Genomic DNA, 7,487 nt, shown 5'->3' with positions numbered 1-7,487 from the left:
CAACTCCGTGCAGAACTATCTGCTCAGCCCCAATCGCCACTTTGCCCTGGACCTTAAAGGCTTCCAGAGTGGCAGCAAACTCCTGGAACTGGTGCTGCAGCAGCCACTGGACCGGGAGCAGAGTGCCCTGCAGCAGCTGGTGCTGACTGCCGTGGATGGTGGGGATCCCCCCAGATCCGGCACGGCCCAGATCTCTGTGCGAGTTGTGGATACCAATGACAACCCACCCGCCTTTGACCGCTCCACCTACACCGTGAGCCTTCTGGAGAACTCCCTGCCTGGCACGCTAGTGGTCAAACTCAATGCCTCGGACCCGGATGAGGGCTCCAACGGGGATGTGATCTACTCCTTCGGCAGCTACACCCCCCAGAAGGTGAGACAGCTCTTTAGCGTGGACCCACATTCAGGGGAGGTGCGGGTTAATGGCACTTTAGACTATGAGGAGGCATCCTCCTATGAGATCTATGTACAAGCCACTGATCAGGGACCTGTCTCTATGGCTGGGCACTGCAAGGTGCTGGTCAACATTGTGGATGCCAATGATAATGCTCCCGAAGTGCAGCTGACCTCCCTGTACAGCCCAGTGCCAGAGGATGCGAGGTCAGGAACTGTGGTGGCCCTGATGAGTGTCACTGACCAGGACTCAGGGCTGAACAAGCAGGTGAGCCTGCGCATTCCCCCCGGCCTCCCCTTCACTCTCAACTCCTTCAAGAACTCCTACACCTTGGTCACCCAGGGCAAGCTGGACCACGAGAAAGCAGCAGCCTACAACATCACAGTTACTGCTACTGATTCTGGGAGCCCCCCTCTGTCCTCCCAGAAGGTGATCCATGTGGAGATCTCTGACATCAATGACAATCCTCCACGCTTCGAGGAGCCTGTGTACTCAGTGTACATCCCTGAGAACAACCCCCTCGGAGCCTTCCTGTGCACTATTAAAGCCACTGACCCAGATGTCGCCAAAAATGCCTACGTGTCCTATTCTCTGCTCGATGGAGAGATTGAAGGGCTACCAGTTGCTTCCTATGTCTCCATTAAATCTGACAGTGGCAACATGTATGCTGTCAGGTCCTTTGACTATGAGACACTGAGGGAGTTCCAGGTGATTGTTCAGGCTCAGGATGCTGGGGTCCCACCACTGAGCAGCACTGTCACAGTCTACATCTACGTGGTGGATGAGAATGACCACGCTCCACAGATTCTGTATCCTACCTCAACCAACACTTCCGCAGCCCTGGAGATGATCCCACGCTCAGCATATGCTGGATATTTGGTAACCAAAATTATAGCCATTGATGGGGACTCAGGACAAAATGCCTGGTTGTTCTTCTCCCTGGTGCAAACCTCAGATCCAGGTTTGTTCAGGATAGAGCTCCACACTGGGGAGATTAGGACTACTCGCAAGCTGGGCGAGGACAGCACACCTACTTTCAACCTGACGGTGGAGGTGAGAGACAATGGAGAGCCATCGATGTCCTCGTCAGTAGCCATCACTATTGCTGTGGTGGACAGAGTTTCCAAAATCATCCCTGATAGAAGAAGACACTTTAAAAGCCCAAGCAATTACTCAGAGGTCACCCTTTATCTCATTATCGCTTTGAGCGCCATCTCCTTCGTTTTCCTTTTCACAATCATTGGGCTTTCTATCATCAAGTGCTACAGATACAGTCTGTATGGGAGCTCCTGCTGTGCAGGGTGCTGTAAAGTGAGAGAACGGAGCCCTGCTGACTTGTACAAGCAGGCCAACAACAACATTGATGCTAGATTGCCCCAAGGTTTAAAAGTGCAGCCCCATTTCATTGAAGTGAGGGGCAATGGGTCTCTCACTAAGACCTACTGCTATAAGGCCTGCCTGACTGCAGGATCAGGAAGTGACACTTTCATGTTTTACAATACCTGTGGCCCAACAGGAACTACTGGTCCCTCTGCAGTGGTGACTGAGAGGCATCTGACAGGACAAAGTGGGCAGAGTGCACAAAACCTGATCATACTTAGAAATGACTCCATTACTCCTAATGAGGTGAGGCTACCTTGGTAAATGGTCTGCACAGTGCTCTGAGCAAATCTGTACTCAGGCAGAGGTTTCAGCTGGAAAACTCAGATGAAGCATATTCCCTTAGGGCCTTGCTGACACTCAGCTCTGACACTTGGTTATAATGAATCTAACCTGTGCCATGCATTTTGTTTCTAGGTAAATACTGAGACTTTCAGGGTGCACTTGGTAAGTTCAGTATATGCGTCTGTTGTTCGAGATTCACCTCATTTCTGCAGCAAATGCTGTACTGAGTGTTGCATCCTTCCCTGTCTAAAATTGCCTGCTGTTACAGAGTGCTAAAGAATGACATATCTAATCTTACAGTTTTGATGGGAAAACTCATTGCAGGAGAAAAAATAATCAGTGATTAGCCTTGAAATCAAGAGGTTACTTTATGGCAGTTATGGATGTTTGCTGCTCTGCTGTCTTCCTACCTAGGTAAATCTGTTGAATTTAGAAAAGCACATTATTGCAAGGATCTTGCTAATGTGAGCGTGCTTTTAGTTGTCTAAAAACTGCAATTCCTCCTCTGATAATGTTTGTTCTAGCCAGTGCTGCATTTTATCCTTTCTAGCCTGTGGCAGCCCAGTGACATCTTTGCAGAGAATTACAACAAGTCTCCATCATTAAGTTACAGAGTGACAACTTCGAGCCTGCTGGGTTGCTGTTGAAAATTGTTTAATACCTATGGTTTGACCAGCCATGTATTAACCTTTGCAATGTTTTCCCACAGTGAAGAATTAATGGTTGCTTTATTCTGGCGTGCAGGAAACCTGCAGTTGGTGTGTGGTTTGCATGATCTGTGCAGTTTCCTCTTTACACATGTTGGGACTGAACTCAGCAGCACTCACAGGAGAGACTAATTCTGGTGCACAAAAGGAAAATCTTGCCATTACTCTGTGTTGTTTGTATCCCATGATTGGGATATGGGATTGTGGCAAGTGTGAGATCAGTTTGTGCTATGCCCCAGACAGGGGAAAGTCAGGGAAATAACTGGTGGGAAAGAAAGGAGCCTGCCTTGTGTATTCTTGCCACAGAAATAGCACTCATTTGTTTATTTATTTCTACTTTTTCACATATGAAGATGTTAGCATCTTTACAACCGGTTTTTGTTGAGCAAAGATGCCCATATCTTAAGGGCCAGCCAGCAAGTCTTCCATAAAAATGCTTTTAGGGAGTAATGATCATCCATTCAACACTAATCCATTTAAAATTAATGCACTGTTTTTCTGTAAATCACAGTGGCAGGGTACAGGGGAAGTACTTTTTCTCTTTCTCTGCAGTTTTTGTATCTTTACACTTTTCTGAGTGTAATAAAATGCCTGGAGTGTGTTTGATATGGGAGGGAATATGGGACATTCTCTATAAGTATGTTTGCTGAGGAATCAAAGAGTGAAATGCACACTTCATAGCTGGTTTTTGGGATGGGAGGTGGGCAAGAAGAAAAGCTCTAACTGAAAATTACCTCACTTTGGATGCAAGTAGGAAATCAGTTTAACAAAGAGATTCCTGTCACATTTTTAGACTCACTCCACTGAATGCAAGGAATTAGCAAGTTTTGATTACCAGCAGAGATCAGGCAGTGGCAGCAAAGCCAGCCCAAACTTGGGGTACAAAAGCAGAGAAATGTATAGAACAAACTAATGTCCAGAACAAACAAATGAGTGCTGCCTATGTGGAGTTGTCATCCAAAAGGGAAATCAATTATTGAACTCGTTCTGTGTGATTTAAACAGAGGTGAAGTTCTGACAAGTTTTACTTGTCACAAATTCTTTGCTTTCTGCTTCTTAACCTGTCCTGTGGTAGGACATTCTATAAAGATGTATCAAGGCCATGTGCATATGAGGAAATGGCTGAATGTAATGGCACTCACTAATTAGTAGTTCCTAGCTAATTACCCAGTGAAAGTCACATCTTTCCCCTGTTTCAAGCTCTGCATTTGCACTGAAGATGCCATCAATTGCTTAGCAACACTGAATTCTGCATTTTAAGGATAATGATCTTTGCATTATTAGATTTTCAGAGAACTGTGTTTCTCTTTTTAGTTAAAGTGAACTTTGAATCAGCCCTTAAGAGCCTGTGCCTTCCCTTGTGAGGCATAGCAAGGCAGTATTGTCCTTGCACCAATTTACAAAGTCAGTCTCTGATCTGTGTCTTACTTTTGGATAATGTGAACAGGTTCTTTCTTTTTTTTTCTTCCACACATTTTTTGGAAATGGATTTTCTACTGGTTGTTCATTGATGAGGATGGGACCAGGTGAATGGGTTTGCTGTGCACAGAGAATCATACCTAAGGTTTTACAGTAGCTAAATATTTTTAAAATTTTGTTTATACAGTGAGAGGAAAAATATTTCCAAGTCATTTGGGATTAATCTCAGTAACATTTGGGGCAATAAGTCTTAGTTCCTTTCATATTTACTGGTAGGGTCAAAGATGCTAATAATCACACCAAGTTGTGACTGACTTTATTGGGCCATTAGAAGGATACAGGAGAAGTGCAGACAAGTGCATTGAGGTTAAGGGGGCTTTTTTGTACCTGGTGAAGTTCTGACTCCTGTGTGGTTATTCCTTTTGTACTGTTGTGATGGTGGAATGGAAGCTTGTTTCTGCAAGATAGCTGCTGCTTCTGTGCTCACCCTGCTTACCTGCACAGTCCTTTATGGATTGATAAGTATGACTCAGACCAAGGGTGTTTTGTAAAAGAGGAAATGTACTAATGCAGCTGCACAGAAAATCCTGGACATGGTTATTGCTGTCAGGAGGCTGCTGATAAGGGTAGCAGTGCAGGGTTAATGGATATTGCTCTCTCATCAGATAACTACTGCACAGGGAGCAGGCAGGCAGTGAAGGCAAAATCATGGGATAAAAAAATACTGTGGCTTCATTTCTGGTGCTGTGTGTCATGGGCAGCCTGGACTCCTGTCTTTCAAAAGAGGGGTGCACGCACTACAGAGAGGTTGTGTGAGAAGTTGTGATTTTGTTACTGGGCACTGCTGCAGTGATGATCTGTCATTTTCAGGAAGGGTTTCAGTGCTTTAGTCTGGAGTCTGTTTCCTCAAATTCCTGTGAAGATGCTGAATGATGTCTGGGTAGTGTCTGGTCCTTGGTTTTTCTTTTCATCTTTCCTGTTTTGTTCTTACATCTTGTGCAGTTAAGCTCATTTCTTGTGTCTTGCATCTCATGACAGCCTTTTCCCTTCAATGCAGGAAATAATAATCAAACCAAAATGTTTTAACAGGAGTTTTCTGTCCCAGAAGGCAGCCTGGCACATTCTTAATTACCAAGTTGGGATACTGGATAGAACTAAGCTTTTTTTATATTATACATTTCCTTGTACCCTTTTTTGTGTGCTGACACATGTGGATGAAAAAATATGATGTTTCATGTGTTGGTCAGAAATAAAGTGTGTTGTCCTATGGACACTTTTAAAGAAAGTGAAAAAAACTGCACACTGGTGGTAAGACCCAGGAGATCCATTGGAGTTTTACAGCTTCTGCTTTCTCTGTGTTTTTCACTTCAAACCCAGCTTGCTAAACACATGGAAAAAAGAAAGCAACACTGGACTTGAACACATTTTGATACTGCTTTAAATGGAAGCATGTTTTGAAGTGTCTAAACCCAGTAACCCCAGAGCATTGTTTGTAGCAGTCTGCCCAGGAGATTTCTCTCTGAGGATTTAAAGGTATTAATGGTGGAATGTCTTACAATCTCAGTTCAAGAACTTAAGCCTTTAAGAAATTCTCCAGCCCTGCTGACATTGAAAAGGTTAACTATAAATGTTTGTTCTTTTGTTTGATGGCAGTGTCTGAGCTGAGCAGGGATCCTGCTCTGTGCTCCAGGGCACTCAGGCACTGGGCTTGAGGCTTCTGCTGTGCCAGCAGAAATCTGCATCCAAGATTAAGCAGTGGTGTTTTCCTCCTCTTGGAACTCATTAAATGTACTTTAGAGAAGCACTTGTCTGTTCCCTTCACCTCAGCTTTTTCAGAGTTAGTGATGCAAATGAACATTCCCAGATTTTGGGCTTTTGAATTACACCTTTTCCCAGTTTCCTTTTTGATTTCTTGAATGATAAACACATATTTAAATAGTTTGTTCTCCACATCAAGTTAATTCTAAACATTTACAGAAGGAAAGCAGGAATAGAAGCCAGTTTCCTCATACCTGTCAGCATTGTCTGAGTGGAAAATAAGCAGACCTTTATGTGGTTAGTGGTTCTAAAAGGCTTTTATTAATGCTTCAAAGCAGATCCATTTGATAAATATACCTTATGTCATTCTGTTGTGCATTTGTGTGGAAATCAGAATGTGAATGAAGCAGGATGTTTTTTGGAGTCTCAGCATCTGGTAGCTGTTTGTAAATATTTGATTCATGCTTCTCTACCTCAAGCAGGTTTTGTTCTAGCAAGCACCTAAGTGAAAGGTAGTGTTTGCATTGATCCACTGAATATGGGATCAGGGCAATATTTTAAAAAATTAGAAATTTCTCCTACCCCAGGGAGAAATTCTTACTGTATTAGGTAAAAAAAGAGAGCTGAGGAAAATGTTTGTAACAGTACATTTTCAACTAAATTTATTCTCCACAAACCAATTAAATGCTTCTTCAGTTAACCCACTTGAAAACAACTGTGTGACATTTTGCATGAGCTCTCTTGCTCCTAAGATGGCTCTGGTTTACATTTTACATTCCCATTATCAGACTTCCCAGTGGGCTTGGTTGTTTATGACCAGAAACATTAATGTCTGTGGTTATGTGGTTAGCAAAATGTGAGCCTGGTGCCTGGAAGAAGCAGCAGGAGCAAACTGGTGCCATGAGGTGCAGTGACAACCCCTTCTCTAGGCAGCTGGATAGGTTCTGCCTCCTCTCACACTGTGATGATGATGATGATGATGATGTGCTGTAACTGAATCAGAAAAAGCAGCTGATGGGAGGAAAGGGAATGGGTGATTACTGCTGGGCTGGGTCATGGGATTTCTTTCACCTACTGACAGGACTGCTACGTGACTTCCAAAAATCTCTGAGGGAAGTGGCCAGCTAAAATTACCTTCAACCTAGTGGAATGTGCTGGATTGTGACAAACAGAGTCCTGTAATGAGCTGGGGAGGTAAAAGGAACAATATTGTCTTCATCAGCATTGTGTGACATAGTGAGAATGTGGGGATTTACAGCTGGGAAGGACCTGGACCCCTTCAGAGCCTGTGCTCCCTCTGTGCACTCACAGAGCCGTGCCTTGTGCTGGTGGGGTTGGTTTAGGACACTTCTCACAGCCAGATGTGTGACAGGGCTCTGCAGAGGAGCCCACTGGCACTGCCTGAGGACCCAGCTCCACTCTGAGGTGCTGTCCTGGCAGGTTTCAGGGAGGGTGACGGTGCAGGTGGACTGTTCTTAACCAGAGATAGAAACCAACCCAGCCTTGTAGGCTGTGAATTCCTCATGGATTTCTAAGAAGCAGCA

At 44.3% G+C, this 7,487-nt stretch overlaps 1 protein-coding gene across 2 annotated transcripts in view; it reads left to right on the top strand.

Annotated features, from left to right (window-relative positions):
- The window catches only part of LOC311159428 (protocadherin alpha-2-like), a 91,739-nt gene that overhangs the window by 42,359 nt on the left and 41,893 nt on the right, over positions 1-7,487 (top strand). The gene's annotated exons all lie outside the window — the stretch shown is intronic.

This window comes from Fringilla coelebs, assembly GCF_963513975.1.
Source record: "Fringilla coelebs genome assembly, chromosome: 15".
Taxonomy (NCBI): Eukaryota; Metazoa; Chordata; class Aves; order Passeriformes; family Fringillidae; genus Fringilla; species Fringilla coelebs.
The sequence above is the reverse complement of the archived record's forward strand: the minus strand, read 5'-3'. Positions and strand labels throughout refer to the sequence as shown.